Raw genomic sequence first — 27,807 nt, forward strand, 5'->3', positions numbered from 1 at the left:
CGCCTCAGCTCGCTCCACACCCAGCACAGCGCTTGATTGACAAGGGGGCCCGCCCAATCCCAGCGCGGCGCAGACGGCTTTCGCGTCAGTGGAAGGGGAGACTGAGCCTATCGGATTGGGCAGGGAGGGGGTTTCCTGCCCGCGCGGATCCGCCCACGGCCTCGCGACCATTCGGCGCTGCAGCCCCGCCCTCTCGACACGCGCGCCCCGCCCCTCTCTTCAGAGCTACGCGGCGGCTGAGCGGAGGCCTCGTGCCGTAACGGCCATCGCGGCGGCCGCGGCGGCGTCCCGGTGCCCTCCTCAGGTGAGCTGGGGCCACCCGGGCTCGGCAGAAGGGAGGTGAGACGGTTGTGCCGGCAGGCAGACGCACAGAACAGCCTTTCCTTGCTCCGGGAATCCACATAGCCTGTTACTTGCCGCGGTGCTTCCTCTTCCCCGGTGAAGTTAGCCCCCGGGGCGCCGTCTGCCGGCCCGGAGCTGAGCCGGAGGGGGCGGGGAGGCCGCTCGGCCGGGCCTGGGCGTTTGCCTCGGAGCTCCGCGCGACCCTCTGGGCACTGCCCCGGGCGGCGCGGCCCCGCGGTCTCCCGGTCCATCCCCGGAACGTCGGGTTGGGGTCAGCGCCGCGGCCGGCCGCCCCTGCGAAGCTGGGAGATCGAGTGTGAGGCGCGCGCCCTTCCCCGTTTCTTTTTCTCCCCAAAAGTCCTGTCGGCTGTTGTGGCGCAGTCCGAGGCCGCGAAGGTAGGGACGTGGTAGTGGAGAGAAAGGGGCGCGCTCACCTCCAGCCCGAGAGGAGGGGGAGGGAGCCGTTCCCCGTGCGGAGGGTGGACGTCTTCGGGATGCGCCTCCCGCCCCTCCTCCCACCCCCAGCCGTTTCCCTCCTCCTCGGGAAAGCTGGGTTATTTTAATCTTATGGACCTGCTGTAGATTCGTACGCGAGTTGCTTGGGCTGTGAGCTTTTGACTTGAGTTGTAATATATCCGGTAAGAAAAGAAAATGTATCTCGATAGTTGTTTTGTAACCTTTCTTATGTGTGTCCATGAAAGTTAAATTTGCCGTAAGAAGCTCGGGAAGCTGGATTTTGTTTGGGACTGAGAACTCTGACATTATAGACGCCTAATTAGTGTCGAACGAATGAACTAGTCACCTAAAAATAATTCTACCCCGTTAGATTTGGTGATAAACCATGGGAGTTACGAAAGAATAAGGTTAAGGAGAAATTTCTAACCCCATCTTGGGTGGTGAGCAAAGAAGCTCACTCAGTGTCCGGTCAGAACGGGTAAGTGTTGCAAGAGGTATTCATTGTTAAAAATCTTACTTTGGTAGATTTATGAAAGACCAACTATACAATTTATTAAGCACTTGGAAAGCACTGTGCCTAAAGTCTCAACCTTCAGCGAGTTCACAGAGTCAATGGGGTCGGCTCTTAAACAGGCATCTCATTCAAAGTTTGATAGAAACTCAAGAACTATACATTGGTTGATTAATATTAGTTTTATTTCATCTTGATCACAAACTTTGGGATTTTCTTCTTTGGAAAATTGTCATCTGTGAACAGTTTGCAGAATGTTCAAGATTTCTCAGCTGTGCTTGTTCATGTATTAAATTTTAAATTGTTTGCTCTACTTTTCTAAGTATTATCTTTAGTCCAGATGTTACCAGTGCTTTCAGGTCCATGTAAATAAAGCTTGGAACATTTTGTTAGATATTGAATGATGCTTTATGCCACTGCGTTCATTTTTCTTTTGAACCTTTGAGAACTTTCCTGTCAAAACTCAAGGTAGATTTGATGTGATTATTGTTATAAATCACATGTCAGGAAGAATTGATAAATACAGTTGCAGTCCATTTTTTCCCTCTTATAGTTTAATTAATAATTTTTACAATTTACTCACCTTTATAATATGGAAAAATACCAAATGTTGTCTACCTACACCAGAAGACTAAATGATTATTTAGTTGTTTGGTCAATAAGTAGAATTAGAGGAAACTCTTGAAATAACTAAGCATTTAACAAATTCTCCGTGAATACTTTGCTGTGCTGTTTTAGGAAGACAGCTGACAGGGCCACAAATGACATTTAAAGATTATTTAATAAGGCAACAATTCTATTTGGATGCTCACTTTATTTGAAAGATAGAATTTATAGTCTTCCCTTCAAAACTGATTCCATATGCTGACTTTGTTTTGGTGATTTTATCATGCCTTAAATTACCCAGACATAAACCTTGGTTTTATCTTTGACTTCCTCTATCCACATAACTTAACACTGACCAATTTTTGTCAACCATTTTCTGAAATTTCTTTCAGATATCTGTTCCTTCCCACTAGCTTTTAACTGGGTTTTCTGCCTGTCTTTTCTCCCTACTCAGTATGTTCTGCCTTCTGCCTGTTCTTAAAATAATGCTTCCAACGCCCTCACTGTTAAACCAGCAATAGTTCCCTGTTATTTACAGAGTATAGTTCAGAATTCCCAGCCTTCTAACAATCTGCTCAAAGCCTGTTTTTTTCTAATGATGGCACTAATTCTCTATAGGAGCTGTCCACCCTAACCAACCCAATCTCTTGTTCTCATTTAGACTTTGTATTTTTCTACCTTGGTATCTGTTGAGACTTTGCCTACGTATAGCCTGCGTTCTTTAAAAGGAATTTTCCTCCTTAAATTAAGTGGCAAATGAGGGCAAATTTTGTTGAAGTTTCATTTTTGGTCCTTTAGTGCAACCTTCCAGATCTTTCTGTTCTCTGTGTTGTTGCTTTCCTTTGAACGCACTGCCCTTACTGTTTTATCATTCCTTTGGTTTTTAATCTTATGTGGACTTGTATCATAATACTATGGAACAATATTGTAGGAACGTTGGAATCCAACCATCTGTTTTATAGATAGGGAAAACGTAATCCATACAGACTAACTGCACTAAAATTCACCTAGTGATGGTGGCAGAGCTGAGACTCAAACCTTGATTTCCTGCTTGACTTCCTAACTCAAGCTGTGTATATTAAAAAAATATATATTGTGTATTCTATATGAAACTATACTTCTTTTCATCTCTTGCAATGTCATTTTGTATTGTTTGCTTCACATTACTTTGCATTTTGTGTATTAATGCCTTCTGATATAGATTCAAAACTTCTGTATGAGGGCAGGGGAACCTTCATGACTTGCATTGTTTGAATCATTGAAACAGTGATTTAAAGTCTACATAGAGACTTCTAGCTTGTTGGATGTATTAACAGCTTTAACAAAAATAATACTGTCATGTCCATTGTTGAGTCCTGACTCACTAAAAATGAATCTCTTAGAAGTTTCACTGTTGGATTTTAGTTTGTTTGATTCTCTTGATAAAAGAGACCTGAATCTTTGGGAGCCTTGAAAGTAGATGTGAACAATGACTTATTAGGTGACTAAGTTTATTGACCTAACTAAATGTTCTTTTCCTCTTTTTTTTTTTTTGCGGTACGCGGGCCTCTCACTGCCGTGATCTCTCCCGCTGCGGAGCACAGGCTCCGGACGCGCAGGCTCAGCGGCCATGGCTCACGGGCCCAGCCGCTCGGCCGCATGTGGGATCTTCCCGGACCGGGGCACGAACCCGTGTCCCCTGCATCAGCAGGCGGGCTCTCAACCACTGTGCCACCAGGGAAGCCCCTTTTTCTCTTTCTGATAGAACAGTAACACTTCTACATTTTGCTATTTTTTCATTTTGTTCATCTGTCAAGAACCAGATTATTGAGCAATCTGCTTATTGAGCAAAACATTCTGTAAACCATTTGTTCCATTTGGGGAGTTAGAGAGCTTTTATATATTTGTTCTTCACGTTTTTTTCCCCTCTTAACTTTAAAGTTTCTGTTAATACCAGCAGCATAGGGTTTCCTTGGTATTTTTGTTACATTGATGTAGCAAGAGTTGAATGGTATAAGACAGCACAGAAAACTATCAGGTGAAATATCTCTGGAGGGTATGCTTTACTTTTTTGGCCTGAAACAAATTAGAAAAATTAGAAGCTATTTTTCTTCTATTGTTTGGTTGTTTATAATGGCTTATTCTTATTTGTTTAAATAATTATCTGCTAAAATAAACTGTGGAAACACTGTTTCTCTTGTTCTTTTTTCCTGAAATTGTACCTAAGGAGTGCTGAATTGGATAAGTATGGTATGAATAATTTCTGCTTTTGTTCAGACAGACCAGTTGAATAAAGCAGTGAGAGTATGGCTTGGAGAGATTTTTTAAAAAACGGGTGCATTGAAAAGGTTTTATTTTTTCTTTTTTTAATGCATCAGCCTTCCCAAACTTTCAGTACATGCATGCTTCAAAATCATGTTGCATTTAGATCAATTCAAATAATAAATATAACAAAGAATTTAATGTTCTTTGTATTTTTTGAGTATTCCAGCTATATTGTAGAAACATTTTATTAATTAAACAAGGCACTGGAAAGGTTTTTGGAAATACTTGATCACTTCCAGATACTATATGTTTTTAAGCAACATTTTTATTTTTAGAAACATTTAGAATACTTCCTGTACAACCTCCCCCCTCCGCCCCGCCCCCCAACCCCGAATTTTTGCTGCCCTAGGAAGTCAGATTTTGGGTTGGCCAAAAAGTTTGGAAAAACCCAAATGAACTTTGTGGCCAACCCAAATACATTAGTTTTTCTATGTTTTTTTTACATTTTTTTTTTTACATATTCTTAGAAAGCCCTATAAAGCCTTCCATGATTTGGCTTTTGCCAGCTTCTAGCTGCATTTCTTGGCATTATCTTTTTCCTTTAGGCTGCTCTTTGGGCCTTGAATAGCCAAGCTCTTTTTTGCCTTGGAGCCTATGAACATGCTCTTCCCTCTGGCAGATGGCTTTTTTGGGTTAATAAGTATTAAGTTTGGCTGCTAGTAACAGACACCGAATAATAATTTCTGTCCCACAGCAGAGAAATCCAGAATTTACATGACACTCATTTATTAAGTGTTATTTCCAGTTGTTTTCCTATAAATAACTTTTTTTTTTTTTGCGGTATGCGGGCCTCTCACTGTTGTGGCCTCTCCCATTGCGAAGCACAGGCTCCGGACGCGCAGGCTCAGCGGCCATGGCTTACGGGCGCAGCCGCTCCGCGGCATGTGGGATCTTCCCGGACCGGGGCACGAACCCGTGTTCCCTGCATCAGCAGGCAGACGCTCAACCACTGCGCCACCAGGGACGCCCTATAAATAACTTTGAAATAAAGATCTTTGTGTATAAGACCTTAGAAAATTTCCCTTTTGATTAATTCCTGTTGTGGAATCCAATTGAAAGTTCCATTAATTTCTTTAAAAACTTGTTTAGAGAAAGTATCATTTTTTTTTAAATTGCAAAGTGGCCAAATTTCAGTGTATCCCTAATGAATTTTTCCAATTGTAGACATAGGCCCATTACCCAGATCAAGGTATAGAACATTCCTAGTGCTCCAGAAGGGTCTCTCATGGGTCCTCCCAAATCTGTATCTCCCCTGCCCCCCCCCGCAAAGTAATCACCATTTTGACCTATATCACCATAGGTTACTTTTGCCTGTTCTTGAACTTAATATAAGTGGAACCATACAGTATATACTTTTGTGAATGGCTGCTTTTACTTAACATTGTGTTTGTGAGACTCACCCATGATGTTGGGTACAGCAGTAGTTGGTCTTTTTCACTGATGGCAGTATTTTGTTGGATGAATATATACATTTAAAAAAAATTCACCATTAGTGGATGTTTGATATACTTCAATTTTTTTAGCTGTTGTGAATAAAGCAGCTATGAACATTTACTTACAAGTCTTTTAGTGGACATACACCCTCATTTCTTTTGAGTATATATACATGGGAGTAGAATTGCTCTGTTTTTGTCTACCAGTGTTTTTTTTTTTTAATTTTTTTCAATTTTTTGGCTGCATTGGGTCTTCATTGCTGTGTGCATGCTTTCTCTAGTTGTAGCAAGTGGAGGCTACTCTTCATTGTGGTGTGCGGCTTCTCATTGTGGCGGCTTCTCTTTGCGGAGTGCTGGCTCTAGGTATGTGGGCTTCAGTAGTTGCAGCATGTGGACTCAGTAGTTGTGGCACGCGGGCTCTAGAGCGCAGGCTCAGTAGTTGTGGTGCACGGGCTTAGTTGCTCTGCGGCATATGGGATCTTCCCGGACCAGGGCTCGAACCCGTGTCCCCTGCATTGGCAGGCAGATTCTTAACCACTGCACTACCAGGGAAGTCCCTTTCTACCAGTTTTTGAACCTGATTGAACTAGTTCTCTGGCTCGTCCATAGTAGTTTCCTGGGATTTCTCCCTTTACCATAAAGCTAGTGATTCCCTTTGCCTTAACTCTCTTATTTCCTGTGAATCATGTAATTCTTTTTTATTTTTTTATTGTTTTGACCCCTTCTTTTGATGGGGTATATCCCACAGTAGATTACTGTGAAAAGTTGAGATCTGTGTTAATAAAAAACCCCTTTATTTATTTTTGGTCTTCCCACTGATTTGGTTGGTTGGGTAAGGAGTTATAGGTTGGAAATAATTTCCCTTCTGAATTCTGAAGGCATCTCTCCATTGTTTTCTAGCTTGTGGCCCATTTAAGAATTCTGAAGACATTCTGATTCCTGATCCTGTTTTTTGCCTTTCTGGAATTTTGTAAATTTCATGAGGGTGTGACTTGGCATACATCTATTTTTGTGTGTTTCCTTAGATATTATTCATTGTGCCCTCCAAATCTGCCAAATTATGTTCATCAGTTCTGGGAAATTTTCTTGACTTTTTTCATTGATGGTTGGATTAATCTGCTAGGGCTGCCATAACAAAATACTGTAGACTGTGTGGTTTAAAGAACAGATACTAATTTTCTCACAGTTTTGGAGGCTAGAAGTCCAAGATCAAGGTACTGTCAGGGTTGGTTTCTGATGAGTTCTCTTCTTGGCTTGTAGACAGCTGCCTTCTCAGTGTGTCCTTACAAGGCCTTCCATGGAGAGAACTGTATCTTTCCTCCTCTTATTTTGAGGATACCAATCCTGTTGGATTAGGGCCCCACCCTTATGACCTCATTTAACCATAACTACCTCCTGAAGGCCGTATCTCCAAATACTGTCACACTGGGGGCTAGGGCTTCAACATATAAATTTTGAGGGGACACAGTTCAGTCCATTACAGTGGTTTAGTCTCCTCCCTTTTGTATCTCTCTCTGTGAAACTTCTGTTCTTTGTTTGAATCTCTTAGACTAGTCCTCTGATACTCCCTTTTTCTCTTACTTTTCACCTCCTAGTCTTTTGGCTCTGTTTTATATGGGAGGCTTTCTTAACTTTATTTCCTAAGCCTTCTGTTGAATTTTTCATTTTTTGCTGTGAAGATTTTGATTTCCCAAGAGTTCTTTTTGTTCTCTTAAAGATTCTCTTTTGTAGAGAGCATTTTGTGCTTCTGTCATGGATGCATTGTCTTCTCTAATTTCTGAGGCTATAAATAGCTTTTTTTTAACTTTTTTTTTTTGCAGCCTCTGTTCCTTCTAAATTGGTCTCCAGCTTTTATGTTGGAGGCTTACTTCAGGTGTCAGTAATCAATCCTTGGATGTTATCTAGTGAGTGAAAGTCTGAATTGATGGGGACTTGAAGACTTTGAATTTCATTTCATGGTGGCCCAAGTGAGCCATTTTTTGAGAAAACCCTGATTGATGTGCAGGAGGTGTTTTCCTCTTGGGTCAGTTTCATGAAGGAAAACTCAAATCTGCTTGAGGTCTGAAAGTTTGGCCACCAATTTTTTTGGTTTGAGGGATTGGATTTCTCATTCCCCTACTTTTGGTAGAGTATACAGATCTTTAATTATATCTGGTGAGCCCTAGTTCAGAGTGGAGTAACCAACCAATCAGAATGATTTTACATTTTTAAAGGGTTGTAAAAAAATAATACGTGGCAGAGACCGTGTGGCCCGTAAAGACTAAAACATTTACTATCTGGCCCTTTACAGAAAAGGTTTGCCTACTTTGTTCTGGTTGTAATGGTTCTGATTTCCTTTAATAAAGCTTCTAGACTACTACTACTTTTACTCCCACTCAGGCTTCAGTTTACAATCTTGGGACTTCCTGAAGCTATTTGTTTTAATTTAGTTTAGTGCATATCATGGAAGTTATGACTAAGAATTGGTAGGATAGACTCTATTATCAGAGATATGAGATTTTTTAATGTAAAATCTCAAGAAGTAGGAAAAGCAAAATACTGAAGAAATAAATCACAACGCATAGTGAGTGTACGTGTGCATTGTTCTTTTTCTTGTCATCTAAGTGCAGAACATAAGTGTGTATACTTTGAAGAATGGGGAAAGGGGCATTGAGAACAGGCCCAAGTCATGTTTTAAATGAGCAATTTTCATCAACTCCTCTGTAGTTGGTAAATCATAACTGGCAGAATAAATTGGCTCCAGACAAGAAGCTGTTCCAGGCAGTAATATACATATACATATATATGTGTAAGTGTACGTATATATGTGTGTGTGTGGTTGTATTTGTCCACCTGATATCAGAAATGAGAGAGAGAATTAATGTAAGCCACGTGGCAGGGTGGGAGAAACAGGAGTTGCATTGTTATAGGAAATAAAGTAAAATGTCTTTTCCTTTAAGTGCTAGCTGCTGAAAAACTGTTACGTTTAGTCTTAATTGTGTGAGCAGTGTCATCACAGGTTTCTTGTATAATACTTTCTTTCCTTTAAATGGTGTCTTATCTTTAGTATTTATCTCCGATTTTTTTTGTTGTTGTTGTTGCATGTGGCATGCGGGATCGTAGTTCCCTGACCAGGGATCTAACCCGTGCCCCCTGCATTGGGAGTGCAGACTCTTAACCACTGGACCACCAGAGAAGTCCCTATCTCTGTTATTATTATTATTTTTTACAAATTTATTTAATTAATTAATTTATTTTTGGCTGCATTGGGTCTTCGTTGCTGCGCACGGGCTTTCTCTAGTTGCGGCGAGTGGGGGCGTCTCCTGTTGCGGAGCACGGCCTCTAGGCGCACGGGCTTCAGTAGTTGTGGCTCCCGGGCTCTAGAGCGCAGGCTCAGTAGTTGTCGCCCACAGGCTTAGTTGTCTGCGGCATGTGGGATCTTTCTGGACCAGGGCTCGAACCCATGTCCCCTGCATTGGCAGGCGGATTCTTAACCATTGCATCACCAGGGAAGTCCTCTCTGTTATTTTTTAATATGTATATTCCAGACTTGTTTCTTTGAGTGTACAAACTCATGCTCACTTAAAATAGGATCACATGCTACATTTTGTTTTCTAATTTGGCTTTTATAAACATTCTTTTGAGTCAGTATATATAAGTTTAAAGATTCTAGAGACAGACAACTTGAATTCCAGTATAGGCTTCATCACTGTTTGGGCTTAGGCGTCTACAAACCTCATTCTTCTTATCTGTAATATGGGGATTATACTTAATCAAAGGATTATTATAAGGTTTACATGAGAATTCATGTATCCACTTAACTGCTAAGCAGTGATTGGTGTACATTAAGAACTTTAGAATCAGTTTTAGATGTAAAATAACAGGGTTCAAAAGTGTAGATGTTGTAAATGTTGGTAACTGTTGCCAAACTACTATTCAGAAAAAAAATACGAATTTAATCTTCACCAACAAATAGTGTTCCTTTACTTGGCATAATTATTCTAATTTTTGACAACTTGGTAGGTAAAAAACTGGCAGAACTAAAAGGAGAATTAGACAAATTCATAAATATAATTTGGGATATTTTAGTATAACTCTGAGTAATTAGTAGAACAACAATAAGACAAAAAAGTCAAAAGATTTGAACAACATAATTAACAAATGAGTCTAATTACATGCATAGAACATTTTACCCAGCACCTGAAGAATACAGATTTTTTTCTAGTGCCTATGGAAATTTACCCCCAAATTTACATATGCTGGACCATAAAAAAGATGGAAATAATCAGTTCTAGAATATGTGCTCTGACATGTTGGAATTAAGCCAGAAATCAATTACAAAAAATAACTAGAAAATGACATGTCAACTGTTTGGAAATTAAACAGTATACTCCTAAGTAACCCAGGGATTAAAGAAGAAATGACATTAAACTCTTCTGAACTGAATGATGAAAATATGACATAACTTAAGGGATACAGTTAATCCATGCTTAAAGGAATGTTTATAGCCTTATAATGCATATGTTAGAATAAAGGCTAAAAATAATTGAAAAGATTACTGTGTAAAGATGGATGAGTGAAAGATGCATTTACTTTTACTCCCCTCCAAAGCCTACCAAGATGATTGATCGTATAGAATATTTTTTAAAGGTTGGAACTACATAGGTAAAGAGAATGGAAGAAGCAGTGAAATTTGGAAGCTGGAAAGCAACAGCCTGATAGAAACATTTTAGTAGATTTAAAAATGTTCGGGGCTTCCCTGGTGGCGCAGTGGTTGAGAGTCTGCCTGCCGATGCAGGGGACACGGGTTCGTGCCCCAGTCTGGGAAGATCCCACATGCCGCGGAGCGGCTGGGCCCGTGAGCCATGGCCGCTGAGCCTGTGCGTCCGGAGCCTGTGTTCTGCAATGGGAGAGGCCACAGCAGTGAGAAGCCTGCGTGCCACAAAAAAAAAAAAAATGTTCAATCCTAAACTGGCAGTAGGAAAAATAGAAAAGAATCCTCAGGCTCAGGAATTGGCAGCATCAGGTATTCTTGTGGAAGAAGGGCTGAGAGTGTGCTAAAAATAGAAGGATTGCTTGAAAGTCTGTTTAAGAAGCCAGCTCAGTTAATCATAATAGCCAAAAAGTAGAAACAGCCCAGATGTCCATCAACTAATAATGGGTATATAAAATGCGTATTGCGATAAACAGCAATGAAGTACTCATACATGTTATAACGTGAAGGAACCTTGACAGTATGCTTATGTGAAAGAAGCCAGTCACAAAAGACCACATATTGTATGATTTTATTTGTATGAAATGTCTAGAAAATACAAATCTATAGAGATAGGGAGTAAATTAGTGGTTGCCTAGGGCTGGGAATAGGGGAGATTAGAGGGAAATGGGAAATGACTGCTCAAGGGTACGGGTTTCTTTTTTGGTGTGATGAAAATGATCTAAAATTGATTGTGATGATGGTTGCACGACTGAATATACTAAAAATCATTGAATCATATGCTTTAAATTGATCACGTGTAGAATTTGAGTTATATCTCAGTAAGCTATTACAAAAAAACAACAACAAAAAGGCAGCATGAGCCTAGATCTCTTTGTCAATTTGTATAGCTAAGTGACTGCCCTCTTTACTGTGGCAGCAGAAGACTGAAGATTTATCCTCTGCAGTGGATAAAATACAGTGTCTCTAAGAGAGGGATAGATACTAATGTAATTGAAGACCAGTTATTCTATAGTGAACACCTGGATTAAGTGAATGTGCTCAATGTTAGAACCCTTATTGAGGTCCCTTCTCTTGGGGTCCCAGAATCCTGACAATCAAGTAGGAACTTAGAGGATGATTCTCTTAGTAGAACCAAGGAGAAAAACTCTGAAGTTATTCACAATCAGTTTTTAGGGCCCTAGTTTTAAATATGAACAAGACAGTTAAGGATCACCAGATTCATGAGGAAAGCTTTTTTTTTTTTTTTTTTTTGCGTTACACGGGCCTCTCACTGTTGTGGCCTCTCCCGTTGCGGAGCACAGGCTCGGGACGCGCAGGCTCAGCGGCCATGGCTCACGGGCCTAGCTGCTCTGTGGCATGTGGGATCTTCCCGGACCGGGGCACGAACCCGTGTCCCCTGCATCGGCAGGCGGACTCTCAACCATTGCGCCACCAGGGAAGCCCATGAGGAAAGCTTTTAATATAAGAGACCAAAAACAAATAGAAAAAAAGAATTTGGAGCAATAAGAACTAAAAAAAGAGCTCTTGAAAATTAGAGGGTAACAGTAAGAAGAAAATAAAAGAATGGAAGTTAAAGTAGAGGAGACCTTGCATAAAGTAGAGGAAAAGATGGAAAACAGGTAAAAAATATATGTAATTCAAAGGTCAGTCCAGGAGATAAACTTCTAAGCAACAGAAGTGTTGGTAAGAGAGAACAGAGCAAAGAGTGGAAAAGAAATAACGGTGAAATATTCAAGAAAAATACCCAAAGTTGAGGAATATCATTTTGCATATTGCAAAGCCTTCTGGGTTCTCAAGGAAAATGGATGAAAACAGATAAATGTACTTTGAATTAGGGTCTAGTCAGGAAAATGGAGACCATACTACTTATAACAGAATTGTATAATATAAAGAATTGTTTAGCCATATGTTATGGGTTGAGTTGTGTCCCTGCAAAAAGATATGTTGAAGCCCTAACCTGCGGTACCTCAGAATGTGACCTTGTTTGGAAATAGAGTCTTCTCAGAGGTAATCAAGTTAAAGTAAGGTCATTAGAGTGTCCTTTAAGCCACTGTGACTGGTGTTCTTTAAAAACAGTGGGGAAACTTAGACATAAATTTGGACACAGGCATGCACAGAGGGAAGATGGCCATCTACAAGCCAAGGAATGCCTGAGACTACCAGAAGCTAGGAGAGAGGCCTGGAACAGATCCTAACTAATACCTTCAGACAGAGCATGGCCAATACTTTGATTTCAGACTTGTGTTGTGGCCTCTAGAACTGTGAGATGGATTTCTGTTCTAAGCCAACCCAGTTTGTGTTACTTTGTTATAGCAGCCCTCAGAAACTATAATAGACTAGGTAATTGGAGAACTGAAAAGGCAATAAGGGAACTCTCAGGTATCACAAAGATAATTAACTGTAGGAAGTAATTAGCCCCTAGGGTTGGGAGAACAAAGAGAAGAGATTGGAATTATTGGAATTCAGAAGCTTGAAGAGTGGCCCTGAGGAACTGGAACTCAAACTTCTGAGGAGTTGCTGCCTGCTCAGGAAGTGTAAGTATTTTAAGAGACTTGACAAGGCTGGTCTAGGAATGGCAGGAAAAACACAAAAGCAAAAAGTTGCTAACTGAAACCAATTGCTGATACTGGAACCATTGCTGTTTCCACATTGAAGGTTGACAGTTGATACTGAGCTGAAGGAGTATCTCCCTGTTCCCTCCTTCAATCTTCCAGTGTCTTTCTAGTATCCCTTTTAGGCAGAGTCTAACAGGAAGCCAGCTAGCAAAGAACTGTGATTTGCAGGGTTCCAGCCCCTCATCATTACAAAGCAGAGTAGAGAAGAGTAGGTTTGAAGTCTAGGACAATAGCTTAATAACCAGTACACACAGACACTGAGATATTTCATTGTGAAATTTTGGAATACATGGGACTGTAAGCTTCTGGAGGGGTAGAAAGATCTATAAGCTTCTGGAGGGGGAGAAATGGGTCCCTCAACTTCAGAGATTGAGTATTCTCAACTGCAACCTCACAAGCCAGAAGACAGTGAGCAAGGCCGTCAAATTCTGAGGGAAAATGATTTCCAAGCTAGATTTCTTTACCCAGCCAAATTATTAAGTACAAGTATAGAATGTAGGCATTTTAAGATGTGTAAGGTCTCCAAAAATTTCTCTTCCTCACTTCCTTCTCAGAAAGCTATTGTGTGATTTGCTCCACCCACCAAAAGGAAGGTGTAAACTTCAGTGAAAGAGGAAGGTGAGCATTATAGGAGACAGGAAATCAAATTCTAGAGGGACAAAGGGAATTCCTAAGGTGATAAAGAGAATTCCCTTAATGATAACTGATTATCAGATGAAAGAGCAGTAAGTCTGGATTTGAACAGGTGAGAAGGCCCTGGTAGTTTTATGACAATGAAACTAATAAAATACCTTATGTCTGTATCTCTTAATTAGGCAATTGGCAAAGAGTTTGAAGTTGAATTAGTGATATCTTTTGTTTGCTTAGCTTTTTATATTGGAGTTTAGAGCTTCATTCTGGAATTTCTTCTCTCTTGTACTCTCCCTTAGGTGATCTCGTTTAAGCCTGTGATTTTAAATAGTATTGATATGTGGCTGACCTCTTGCTCAGGCAAGACCTCTGCTCTGAGCTCCAGAGTCATTTATTGTATCCATTATCTACTACTGTGTAAAAACCACTCCAAAACTGAGTGGTTTAAAACAATAATCATTTTTCTTCTGCTCATAGATCTACATTTAGGCAGCACTTGGATGGAGATGGCTTGTCTCTGTTCCAAGTGGTATCATCTAGGGTTGCTTGCTCATACTGCTGACAAATTGTTGTTAACAGTTGACTGTGAACTCCTTGGCTGGCTATGGGCTAGGGCAGCGGTCCCCAACCTTTTTGGCACCAGGGACTGGTTTCATGTAAGACAGTTTTTCCACGGACCGGGGTGGGGGTGGCGGGGATGGTTCAGGCGGTAATGCGAGTGATGGAGAGCAGCAGATGAAGCTTTGCTTCATGCCACTCACCTCCTGCTGTGTGGCCCGGTTCCTAACAGGCTGTGGACTGGTACTGGTCCGTGGCCCAGGGGTTGGTGACCCCTGGGTTAGGGGCCTTGGTTCCTGTCCATGTAGATCTTTACGTAGGCTGCTTGGGCTTCATCATAGCATGATGGCTGGGCTCCAAGAACAAGTATCTTGAGGGTATCCAGTAGAAGCTGTAACACTTTTATGACAGCTTTGGAATTTGCATAGCTTCACTTCTGCATAGTAATAAGCCTACCAATATTCAAGGGGAGGGAAATTTTCCCCCCATTAAGAGGTGGTGTCTAAATTACATAGTAAGAGAAGCATTGAAGATATTGTCTCAGCCATCTTTGGAAAATACAATATGCCAGATACATCAAGCTGTTTCCTTGATTTTGCCACTTCTATATATATCCCATAGGTATTTTGAACTTAAAACAATCAAAACAAATTCTTGATTTCCTTACTCTTAAACTGTACGCTTTCCCTGCTGCCTCCATTAGTTCATTCCTCAATCTTTCTCATTTCATTCAATGGTATTGCCGCTCACCTAGTAGCTAAAACCCAGGTGTCATACCTGATTCCCTTACTTCCCATACTTCTAATCCATCTTGTCTCTTCAAACTCCAAATACATCTTGAATTCTTCGGTTCTCTGTCTACATAGTCACCATACCCAAGTCCAGGCTACCAAGGTACCATCATCTTTTTACTTGGACTCCTGTTGTTATTTATTTCAGATATAATTGACATTTTATTAGTTTCAGGTATACAGTGTAATGATTCACATTTGTATTAACTGCTCTTCTAAAAACTTGTGGTAAAATCCACATAACATAAAATTTACAGTTCTAATCATTTTTAAGTGTATGTAGTTCAGTATTAAGTATATTCACATTGTTGTGCAACCAATCTCCAGAACTTTTTCATCTTGCAAAAACGAAACTTTGCATTCATTAAACAACTACCCATTCCCCCAATCCCTGGCAACCACCATTCTACTTTCTGTTTCTATGAGTTTGTTTGCTCTAGTTATCTCATTTAAGTGGAATCATTGGCATTTGTCTTTTTATGACTGCTTCATTTCACTTAGCATAATGTCTTCAAGGTTCATCCATGTTGTCACATGTGCAAAATTTCCTTCCTTTTTAAGGCTGGTAATATTCCATCGAATATATATACCACATTTTGTTTATCCATTCATCTATTGATGGATATTTAGCTTGCTTCCACTTTCAGCTATTATGAATAATGCTGCTGTGAACATGAATGTACAAATATCTGTTCAAGTCTCTTTTCAGAAATTGCTGGACCATATGGTAATTCTCTATTTAATTTTTTGAGGAACTGCAATACTTTCTTTTGAGGAACTACCATCCCTCCCTCCCTCCCTCCCTCCCTCCCTCCCTCCTTCCCTCCTTCCTTCCTTCCTTCCCTCCTTTCTTGATAGTAGCTATCCTTTCATATGCTTGTTGGTCATTTGTATATCTTTAGAGAAATGTCTATTGAAGTCCTGTATTTAAAACTTTTGTTGTTATTGTTGTTGAGTCTTAACTAGTCTTTGTATTTCTACTGGTTTTTTTCCTTTTAACTAATTCTTTACATGGCAGTCAAAGAAAGGTTAAGATTTCTGTATTAATCGTGATATGCTAACAGCTTTAATAAGCACAAATCTTAGTGGCTTAACACAGTGGAAGTTTAAATTACTTTTTCATGTCAGTCTAGTGTATATGTGTGATGGAGTAGGAGTGGGGATACCTCTGCTCCTTGCAGTAATTCAGGGGCACAGGCTACTCTATCTTTTTAAATTATCACTATCATCACAATATGACTTTTGAGGCTGTCTTGAAAAGGGAAGCAAGTATGGAGGAAGATTTTAGGGCCCACTAAAAAGTGGCGTATATCACTTTCACCCACATTCTATTGGTCAGAACTGAGTCCCATGACTCCACCTAACTACAGAGGCGGCTGGGAAATGTAGTATAGCAGTGTACTAATGAAAGAGAGAACACAGATATTAATGAGCACTAGCAGTCTCTGTCACAGTGTATATTAGATTAGAACTCCCTTGCTTAAAACCCTTTAATGACTTCTTGTTACCCATAGACTAAAATTAGCCTATGTCTGTTCCAACCTTATTTTGTACCATTTCCCCCTTATTATTCTCAACTTACATTAGACTAGGTCATTTCCTATAACATGCCAAACATTTTTTCCTCCTGGAACCTGTGTGTTTTGTAGTTTCCTTTGCTTGGAGCACTCTAAATATTTAAATGACTCCCTCCTTCTCATCTTCAGTATCAGCTTAAAATCCATCTCTAACTAAAATCCCAAACAAAAATAGCTCTCCTATTCTCTGTCCATTTTGATAGCACTGTGTTTACATCTATCACAGCATTTATCACAATGTATAACTATTTTATTTGAAAAAAAATTTTGTTTGCTTTACTTGTGTCCTCTGCTAGAAAGAGATGTTTTTCTCACTGTTGTATCCCTGCAGCACCCAGCCAATGCTTAGCACACTCTAGTAAATGTGTTGTATGAATGAATGACTGTTATACAGAACAGACTGAACTGGAGAGACTGGAGGGAATTATAACCAAGACTTCTAATGGTAATTTAGGTGAATTGCTGAGGGCTTGGGTTTTAGTGGTGGCAGTGTCAATGGAACAGAAAAGGATGAAGAGGAATCAAAGGAAAAACCAACACAAATTGCTGTGTGACTAAAGTGGGGAGTCTGGGTGAAGGGGATGATAGTGGTTTGTAATTAACAGATCAGTAAAGAGGATAGAAGAGTTGGTGTTTTGGAGATAATGATGAGTTGGGATTGATGTGTGTTGAGTTTGTGGTGATAGCAAGACTTTCATGTAGAAATATTGAGGAACAGTGGCTTGGATTAGAGCACACAATTGAAATTATAGATTTGGGAATCAGTTGGGCCCAGGTGATAAGATGAAGCCATAAAAATGGATGATCTACAGAGAGAGAGGGTATATATTGATAAGAGCAAGGGGAAAAAAAAGAGAAGCCAGATATGGAAACCAGGAGTAGGTAGAGAGGGAGGAGAACCAATTTAATACAGGGCTAAGGAAACCAGGAAGTTTCAGAAAGAAGAAAGTTTAGCTTGACTGCTGCTAGTGTGGGTATTCTTTGTGATAGGCATTTGAAGCTTCTGAAATGTTACCTTTCCTGAAGGTTATAAAATGGTGATATTAATATCTGCTTCATAAGGTCGCTGTGAGGATTATTAACATACTATGCTAAAAGCAGTTAGTGTAGTTGCTCTTTTTAGTACGTGTCCATTAAACGTTTTGAAGTGAAATATAATACAAGACAGTACCGTTAAGCATCAAGAAGGCATTAAGGAGTTTGTAGAGGAAGAAAAGGCGTCTGAGCTTGCTGTAGCATCTTTTCTTTAGAGATATATTCTTTTTAAATGTTCCAGTAAGTTAGAATTGTACTAAAAGCCTATATAGAGATAACATTTATGAATTTATTTTGAAAAGTTTTTAGTAGGAATTTTCTGATCTGAAAATATACAGAATCATAGCAGTACAATGGCGGTTCATCTGTTAATGCTTCTTAACCACATCCTTTTACTGAAGTTATTCCGGAAGCATTTATAATGCAGGTGCTCCTTTGAAAGGCATTGTCCTTTAAAATGGGTTGAGACTAAATTCTTATTTAACATTGAAATGAAATGAAGGTATATTTAAAATGGAAATATAGTTTTATATGTCAAATTGTACTAACTGCTTAGAGTATTTGACTTTTGGTAGTGGAACTTGGTCACAGGTAGTGTGGAGAAATTCCAGTTCCTTTTTGCAGTTGCCACAGGATTCTGTCTCCAGATAATCAAATAAGAGAGCCATTTACACAAGGGGAAGTGGGAGCTTTCCTGCATTCCTTGTCATTATCTTTTTGTTTAGGGAACTTTGACAAGTTAGCTGGGCTGTTTGGTTGTTCCATAGCTTGCATGACCAGTCTTTTTTTTTTTTTCCTCCTATCTTAACATGTATTATTATGGAAAAAAGTAACTTATTGTTGCCTTTTCAAGATCAATAGCAGTCTATAAGTAAGAGTAGTAGTTTGGAATAAAGGGTAAGGTAAAAAGGCCGGTAGGCAAGGAAAGAAGTATTTAAAAATTAAGGAGGGGAAGGGAAAAAGTAGCTGAGAGATAATTGGTGAATAGAGCTTTTAAAGTTTATCTTTCTCTGCCTTGGGGTTTCAACTTGCTGTGAATTAGCAGTTGAAAATTGCTTTGCCAATAGCATATAATTGGTGACTTTAAGGGTTATCTGCTACCTGGAACAGACATAATTTCTTAAAATTCAGATATAACTAAGTTTATACTTTCTTACAGTTGGTCGTAGAAGTTTTAGCGTTAGGTGGGAGGATAGGGCAGGGAAAGAGGATTATGTAGCAGGCACTGTACTAAGTGTTTTATGTATGACTTTGTTTAATCTTCACAACAACCCTGTAAGTAGATGTTATCAAAGCACAGAGAGGTTAAGTACCTTGCTCAAGGTCACACACATAATAAATGTCAGAGCAAGAATTCAAAGTATGATGTTTCTGTCTTGTAGTTAACCTTTTTTTTTTTTGTAGTTAATCTTTTATTCATCTCTTTGCTTCATTTACAGTTCCATTCAGTCACTGGGTCCTGTTGACTTTAAAAAAAAAAAGCTTTATTGAGATATAATTCACATACATACAGTTCACCCATTTAAAGTATACAATTCTGAAATCAACCACAGAAAGAGAAATGAGAAAACAAGGATTACGTGGAGACTTAACAACATGCTACTGAAAAACCAGTGGGTCAACAATGAAATCAAAGAGGAAATTTAAAAATTCCTTGAAATAAAGTATACAATTCAGTAGCTTTTAGTACTTGCAGAGTTTTGCAACCGTCACCACATAGAACATTTACACCACCCCTCAAAAGAAACCCCACTCCTGTTGTCACCCTCTGACCTCCCCTACCCCTAGTCCTTCTAGACAACCATTAATCTACTTCTTGTCTCTAGATTTGTTCGAACGTTCTGGGCACTTCATATAAATGGAATCATATAATATGTGGTCCTTTGTGGCTGGCTTCTTCCACTTAGCATAATGTTTTTAAGGTTCATCCATGTTATAGCATGTATTAGTACCTTATTATTGCATGTATTAGTACTTTATGACTCATTAGTACTTTATTATTATTGCTGAATAATATTCTGTTGTATGGACATACCAAATTTATCCTTTCATCAGTTGATGGACATTTGGGTTGTTTCTCCCTTTTGACTATTATGAATAATACCGTTATGAACATTCATGTATAAATTGTTTTATTGTGGTAAAATATACATAACAGAATGTGCCATTTTAACTGTTTTTAAGTGTATAGTTCTGTGGCTTTTAAGTGTATTCACATTGTTGTGTAACCATCACCACCACCTATTTCCAGAACTTTTTCATCTTCCTCAACTGAAACTCTGTATCAATAAAATACTAAATTCTCATTCTTCCATCCCCTCTGCCCCTGGTAACCACCATACTTTCAGTCTCTATGTAGTTGACCTCTCGAGGAACCTTATTTAAGTAGAATCATACAATATTTGTCCTTTTGTGATTGGCTTATTTCACTTAGCATAATGTCTTCACATTGTAGCACGTCCTTTTTAAGGCTGGTAATATTCCATTGATTGTATATATCATTTTATTTACCCATTCATCTGTTGATGGACACTGGTTGCTTCTGCTTTTTAATTATTGTGAATAATGCTGCAGTGAATATGGGTGTGCAAATATCTATTCAAGACTCTGCTTTCATTTCTTTTGGGTATATACCCAGAAGTCGAATTGCTTGATTATATTTTTAATTTTTGAGGAACCCCAAACTTTTCCACAGTGGCTGTACCATTTCACATTCCTACCAGTAATACACAAGGGTTCTAATTTATCCATGTCTTCACCAATACTTGTTATTTTCTGTTTTTTGATAGGATTAGCCATCCTAATGAGTGTGAGGTGGTATTTCATTATGGCTTTGATTTGCATTTTCCTAATGATTAGTGATGTTGAGCATCTTGTGCTTGTTGGGCATTTGTATATCTTCTTTGGAGAAATGTCTATTCAAATTCTTTGCCCATTTTTTAATTGGGTTGATTTTTTGTTGTTGAGTTGTAAGAGTTCTTTATATATTCTGGATATCAGTTCCTTATCAGATATGTGACTTGCAAATATTATCTCCCATTCTGTGATAGTATCCTTTGACGCACGAAAGAGTTTAATTTTGATGAAGTCCAGTTTATTTTTTCTTTTGTTGCCTGTACTTTTGGTGTTAGATCTAAGAAATTATTGCCAACTCTAATGTTGTGAAGCTTTTGCCGTGTTTTCTTCTAAGGATTTTATGGTTTTAGTTCTTCCATTTATGTCTTTGATCCATTTTGAGTTCTTTCAGTATATGGTGTAAGGTAAGGGTTCAGCTTCATTTTATGAATTTTTATGTGAATATATATATTTCTTTTGGGTGTATAGCTAGGAATGGAATTCCTGGGTTATATGGTAACTATGTTTGGCCTTTTGAGGAACTGCCAAACTATTTTCCAAAGTGGCTATACCATTTTACATTTCCACCGGCAGTGTATGAGGGTTCTAATTTCTCCATGACTTTTTGGTTTTAATTTCTCCACACTGTATTACCTTCTGACTGGCTGATTTCAAGTTTCCTTGGCTGACCTCTTTGGTGATAATTTCACAACTCTGCCTTTCTGCTGTCCCCTTTCACCAATCCATAACGCTGTTGGTTGTATTGTAAAAGTTTAGAGCTGAAAGGAACTATAGAGAATCATGGAAGTCAAACCATTCATTTGCAGTTGCTGAAACATAGAAGTTAAGAGATTTGACTCAAAGTTATACAGTGATAGTGTCAACACTAGACAACCTCCTATGTGCATAGCTTTCATTTTATTAAATTATGTTTCCTTTTTCTGTGTCTAAAACTCTTTACCTGACTGTCTTAACCAGGTCTCCTCCTCATCCTGTCCCCTAAAGAACAATCTAAAAGCAAGGAGTTGCGTGCAGGTAATTTATTTGGCAGATGATCCTAGGGAACAAGAGTAAGGGGCCAGCGTGAATGAAATAAAAGAAGAAAAGCCAATACAAGAGTGTGTTATTGAGTTATTCAGTGCTGTGGCAATCAGGACTCAAACCCAGTGGGAACTTTTGAGGCTCTAGATGCTTCTCAGTTTGTCTGTTCAGGGATGGACAGGAGTAAACTGTATCATCTGTTCTTGTTCTCCATCAGTTGATGGTTGCCTCAGGGCAGGGTAAATTCTTTCTCCTTCCCTCCCCCATTTTAGGGCTGCACACGAGAGCCTGCCAAGTAGTGTCTCACTTCATGGCTTTAAAGAAGCTTTAGGGCAGAAAGAAAATGAATCACAGTGAACACTATGGGGGAAGTAAGTCAGAACCTACCTGTAACTATTAGCCTTGGCTTATGACTAGTGTGGTAGGCAGAATAATGGCCTCCCAAAGATATATACATCCTAATCTTCTAAACCTGTGACTGTGTTACCTTGCATAGCAGAAGGAACTCTGGAGATAGGTTGATTTTTCTGAATTATCTGGGTGCGCCCAGTGTAATCACAAGGAGCCTTATAAGAGGAAGGCAGGAGGGTCAGTTTTAGAAAGAGAAAAAATGGAAAAACTATAAAATATAAAAGAAAGGTGAAATAATAAAACTATTATATAAAGGTGAAACATTTTAGAAACAATACGTTGAGTATAAATTTTGGAGAATTTGAATAAAATTGGCTCTGTTTCATTTAAGAAAAGAAAGGAAGAAAGAGATGTGACAGTGGAAGGCGGAGGTCATGATGACCTGGCTAGGAGCCAGGGAATGTGGGCAGCTTCTAAAAGCTGGACTGGATTTTCCCCTAGAGCCTCCTGAAGGAATGCAGGCTTTGATTTTAGCTCTGTATAACCTGTTTTGAACTTATTTCCAGAACTTTAAGTTAACAAATTTGTATTGTTTTAAGTCACTAAATTTATGGCAGTTTGTTACATAGCATTAGGAAACTAATACAGCTAGAATCAAAGGAGAGTTGGATTGCATGAAGATGAAGATTTTTCTGATAGAATCTGTGCCTTGCTGCCAGCCTCTCCTTTGATTCTAGCTGTTTTAGGTTTTTGCTTCGTAACAAGTTACCACAAATGTACCTCTTGCTCTGCTCAGATCTGTTTGGACCCTGCATTGATTCTAATCCTTTGCTGAGTCACTGCAGCCTCAACCGAAATTTAAAAAGGGTTGTTGCTGCAAGCTGGTGCTACCTGCTGCTGCAACTGGTCTTGAAGCAGGGATTAATATTCATCATTTTCCTCTTTCACCACCCATTCTAGATTTCCCTTATGCTGGGCTGGCAGTTCAGCTGCTCTAGGTTGCTTGTGACCTCTAGACTTCCAAACCGGAGGGACTTGAGCCCTTAGTTGTCTTGCCCTTTTTGGGCCGTTGTTGCTACAATTTCCTGTTTCCTTTATTAGTACCAAGCTTGGAAAACAACCTGAGTCTGAGACAGACTGCTTCCTACCTACATTGTGTACAACAACTCCTAATGATAATGAGAGTCAGTAATCATTCCTAGTATATTTATTTCTTTGCCTGCTGGTCTATCAGCATGAGGAGGCCGAAGTGCCCAGGTAATGGTTGTAGCTTTTTTTAGTGCCCATTCATTTAATTACATTTCAGTTAGTACAATTAGGTTTGCATTAGTTACCTTTCAACCAACACATTTGTGATAACCATCATGTAGGAAACTTTCAGGACCATGAGAAAATGTAAAAGGAGAGAGAGATTAGCCTAGGCCTAGCATTCAGGGATTGGGAAAGGTTTCTCTGAGGGAATTCTACTTACTTAGAGACTGGATGGATGAGTTGAAATTAAGCAGATAAAGAAGTGGGGAAGAACATTCCAGCAAAGAACACATCCTGCATCAAGGAGGTGCTTGATGCCCTCCTCCTCTGGAACCCTTTCTTCCGTAAACTTCCATGGTTGTAGCTTTTAGTAGAACCCTTATTGTATCTTCTGGTAGAAGCGTTACCCTCAGGACCGTAGGAGAGCTTTTAAATTGTGGGTATGTGGGAAATCCAGATTCCACAAATGAGTTACTTGGATTGATGGTGAAAAGAGTTAGTTAGTCCAGCTTTTACTTCTTGGTTTCTGGACTCATGCATTCTAGATAATAGGGTTATAACACCATAGTTGTTGGGTCGTCCTGGAAGACCAGCAGGGCGACTGTTCAGCTGAGCCTTTAATATGCCATTCCATTATTTTGTTAGTCTGGCAGTTTCCTGGTGATGTGATATGTGGTAGGACCAGAGTATGCCATAGTCAGATGCTTATTATTATTTCTCCTTCCCCATTAGACAGGTCCTTTGGTTTGAGGTGAGGTTAAGATGGGTCTCATTTTGGTAAAGCAAACATTTTGAAACCATTGGATGGTGGTGCTGGGCAGAGATATTATACTGTAAATGTTGAGGGACACTTTGGGCAGGGAAGGCAATTCCATTTCTAGAGTAAGTGTCAGTTCTGCTCCCTCCCAGAATGCAAGGGTCCCAACCCCATTATACCACCTGTTTAGCTCTATGTCTGATAAGTTGCTGTTTGCATTCTGCGTTGATCCTAATCTTGCTAGAATTTCATCTTTTTTAGTAAGGCTTTTTAATAACATTTTCTAAAATATGTTAATGATTTTTTTTATAATAGGGAATCTGATGAACAGAACTTCTAAGTTTTTTTTTTTTTTTTTTTTTGCACGGTACGCGGGCCTCTCACTGTTGTGGCCTCTCCCGTTGCGGAGCACAGGCTCCAGACACACAGGCTCAGTGGCCATGGCTCACTGGGCCCAGCTGCTCCACGACATGTGGGATCTTCCCGGACTGGGGCACGTACCCGTGTCCCCTGCATTGGCAGGCGGACTCCCAACCACTGCGCCACCAGGGAAGCCAGCTAAGTTTTATGTAATCAACTGTATGATTCATTTATGAGGAATTTAAGAAAAGGCAAACTATAGTGACAGAGTATTAGTAGTTGCTAAAGGGGAGAGGATTGACTGTAAAGGGGCACAAGGGAACCAGAAAGTGGTGATGAAAATGTTTTAGATCTTGATTGTGGTGCGGGTTTCACAATTTTATACATTTGTCAAGACTCATTAAACTCTACACTTAAAATCAGTGAATTTTGTATGTGAATTCTATCTCACAACTGATTTTAAGGAAAGCAAAGGATTTAATGTACTCACTCGTCAATCTTTTCCATATTTATTTATTTTCCTTTATGGATTATGCTTTTTGATTAAGTTTGAGAAACTCTTCCCTTCTCTGGGATATTTTTTTCTGATTTTCCATTTTCTTAATTTCTCTTTATTTCCTTTAATGTCTTGAAATGTACACACGATTTGATTTAATCTGGTAGAGTAAGACACAGACATGGAAATGACTGTCATGAAGGAAGTTTTTACTCACAGTTCCTTAGAAACAGAAGCCACGCCACACCAAGGAGGCAAAAGGAGTCAAGGGGAAAGTATGGAGCCTTTATTGTGGTTTCTGTGAGAAGGATGAGTCAGGGTAGGCACGCTTGAGCAAGTCTGGGGTTGGATAGTTTGAATGATTTATAGCTCTGGGTGATAGGGGTGGTCTTTAGTTGTTTCTAGTAGTGGCCCTGGCATGATTTAGGGCAGGGAGAATATTGGCTTGGTATGTGAGAGGTTTTTTGATGGAGATGGTTGGGGATATGGGCTCTGGATTCATTGGTTATACATCAAAGATGTGCTCTTGGGCTTACTGTTTGCTATCTCTAGGGATTAGGTAATCCTGGGAGGGACAGTCCTCTGCGTCTGAAAGGCCCTGCCATGTCAGAGCATTACAAAATACAGAAAATTTAAAAACATGATTAATGCAATTATGCTTTCTTTCTGTTTACTCTCATCTTTTTTCAGTTTTTGATTGAAAAAATATTAGTTAAGCATATTTCATCTATATTTTTGTTAAAAATGCATTAAAGCTATAAACCGAGATCCACATTTTGATAGCATAATACTTTTATTGTTGCTTGGTTCTTATTTTATCATTTCTATTATGATTTTCTTTAAAATTTTTTGCCTAGGAGTCCATTTTTAAGTTTCCAAACATTTCAAAGATGTTTTATTGATGATTTCAACATTATATTGTGGTCAGAGAAGGTGGTCTTAGATATAAGTTCTTTGAAATTTTTGTCTTTCTTTGTGACTCCACGATTGTTTTTTTAAAATGTTCCATGTGTACTTGAAATACCTCTCCATACCTATTAATGTTGCCATAATATTGTTTTGTCTGATATTAAGATCGCTACATCATCTTTTTTGTGTTGGTGTTTGCCAAAATATTTTTTCATTTATTTTCAGCCTTTCTCTCCTATAAGCAGCTTTAGTTGGATTTTGTATTTTATTTTTATATCAAATCTGATAACCTCTTATTATAATCTCTTATAAATGAACTAAACTCATTTACATCTAGTTTATAAGTAGATTTATTTTTCCTTGTTTTGTTTACCACTTTTTTTTTTTTTAACTTCTCTTTCTGTCTTTTGATGAATTGATAATTGAGTACTGCTCATAACTCAGTTTGTAACAAAGTGGGAATGTAGAATCTTACCTATTGACCTCATTGCCACAGGTGACATATCCTTATGTGGCATCAGCCTCAGTCACTAGATCCTTGTGTGCCTAATATGCTAGGAACTGGTGATACAGTGATAAATATTGTTTCTATCTTAGTGGTAGTGATGGTATTCTGAAAGTAGATTTGGAAACTTTTACACTGCAAAAGTATGAAAGAAAGGAAGGGAGGGAGGGAGGAAGAAAGGAAGGAAGGAAGGGAAAAGAAAAGAAAAAAGTTGATGAGATGATAAGTGTGATTTTCAGGGGGAAAAAAAGCATGTGTTTCTTTTTAATAGCAAAATAGGTACATATATATCCTATACAATCTTTTGGCTTTGTCATATTAACCTTTCTTCACCAGTATCTTCAGAGACCCATATAATTTTAATAATTAGTTGAATTAACAAATTTTGAACTAATTTTAAAAAATATTAGAATGGGTAATATATGCCTGTTGTATAAAAGCAATGATAAGATAAAATAGAAAGAATTTTAAAAAAAGAAAGCCTTGTTTAAAAATGAGATAAATTTATCTGTGGAAGTAGTGGACTAGGAGTATAGCTTGCAAAGTGGGGTTGAAGCCTTGGCTATGCCAGGTTTAGATATGGAAATAGTTGAGGTGATCTTTAATTCATGTCTTGTAAGATCATAGAGGCTGACAGAGTCACACGTGATACTGGAGACCAGAGTTAAGGACACTGGGTAAAAACCAGATGTAGGGGTGGGTTTCCTTACTTGTTATAGGAGGCAAGCTGCAACTGACTACTACTTGAGAATAAGACTTACATGGTCACATCTTAACTCCAAAGGAGGCTTAAAATATAATTTTTTATTGTGGTTGCCATGTGGTGAGCCCAGTTGGGGAGTTCTGTTACTTAGGAAGAAGAGGACAAATAAAGAGGTAGACAACTAATGGATTCTGCCATATGGAGGTACGGAAATTATAAGAACTGTACAAGAGGTAGATGCGTAGAGAAGGGATTGACTAACTCTGCTCAGAGATGTCTGGGGAAGTGATGCAAAGAAAACAAACATGAAAAAAATAACAAACATGAATGAGATCATAAAGGATATTCCGGAGTTTGCTGAGTGAGGAAGGGCATGCTATATTGAGGACTGGAACACCATGTGAAGGGAGCTGAAAGTTATGATGTTGATTCTGTAAATTTAATTATCACATGCATGTATTAAGGTGCCAAGGATACAAAATGAAATGAGACTTTGTCTAGTTCATCTAAGAACTTGCTGTGTAGGGAGACATTATTTAAGCAGCCTGTTTCAGTGACAGGACACTGAGTGCCTTAATAAAATAAATAAAAGGTTGTGTAAGAGCACAGTGGAGAGGCACCTAAGTCAGCCTTATCTGATGATAAGAGAAATGACTCTTGAATTTAGGTTCCAAAGAAGGAGCAATACAGAGGTAAACATCCTTAAAGGATGCCAAATTTAGGGAGCAGAACATGGATCTTTATGTATGGGTAGAGCATAGGTGGAGAATATGGAAAGATATGACTGTATGAAGGTCTTTTTATCCTGAGGGCTAGTGGGAACCATTGAGGGATTTTGAGTAGGGGAGTTAAAAGCTCAGATTACTCTGGCTGTAGTGTGGAGACTAGGTTGTTTAGAATTTAATAATTAAACAGAAAATGATAAAAAGGGAAACATTAGACCTAGAAAGTTTAAATGTATATAACTTTTCCCCCTGATTTTTAAAATTGTGGTAAAATACATATAATACAAAATTTACCATCCTAAACTGTTCCCTCAGTTTTA

The 27,807-nt window shown here is 39.0% G+C and overlaps 1 protein-coding gene across 2 annotated transcripts in view; it reads left to right on the forward strand.

The window, feature by feature from the left end:
- The first annotated feature begins 207 nt into the window (after nt 1-207).
- NCK1 (NCK adaptor protein 1) overlaps nt 208-27,807 on the forward strand; it is a 91,026-nt gene continuing 63,426 nt past the window's right edge. The window contains exon 1 of one of the 2 annotated variants that reach the window (XM_027091655.1): nt 208-304. The gene's annotated coding sequence lies outside the window, so the exon portion shown is untranslated. Of the gene's footprint in view, nt 340-27,807 lie in introns of both variants that reach the window. The other variant, XM_027091656.1, reaches the window with a different exon arrangement.

This window comes from Aethalodelphis obliquidens, unplaced genomic scaffold (assembly GCF_003676395.1).
Source record: "Aethalodelphis obliquidens isolate GAN/ISIS:26980383/991018 unplaced genomic scaffold, ASM367639v1 scaffold72, whole genome shotgun sequence".
NCBI classification, from domain to species: domain Eukaryota; kingdom Metazoa; phylum Chordata; class Mammalia; order Artiodactyla; family Delphinidae; genus Aethalodelphis; species Aethalodelphis obliquidens.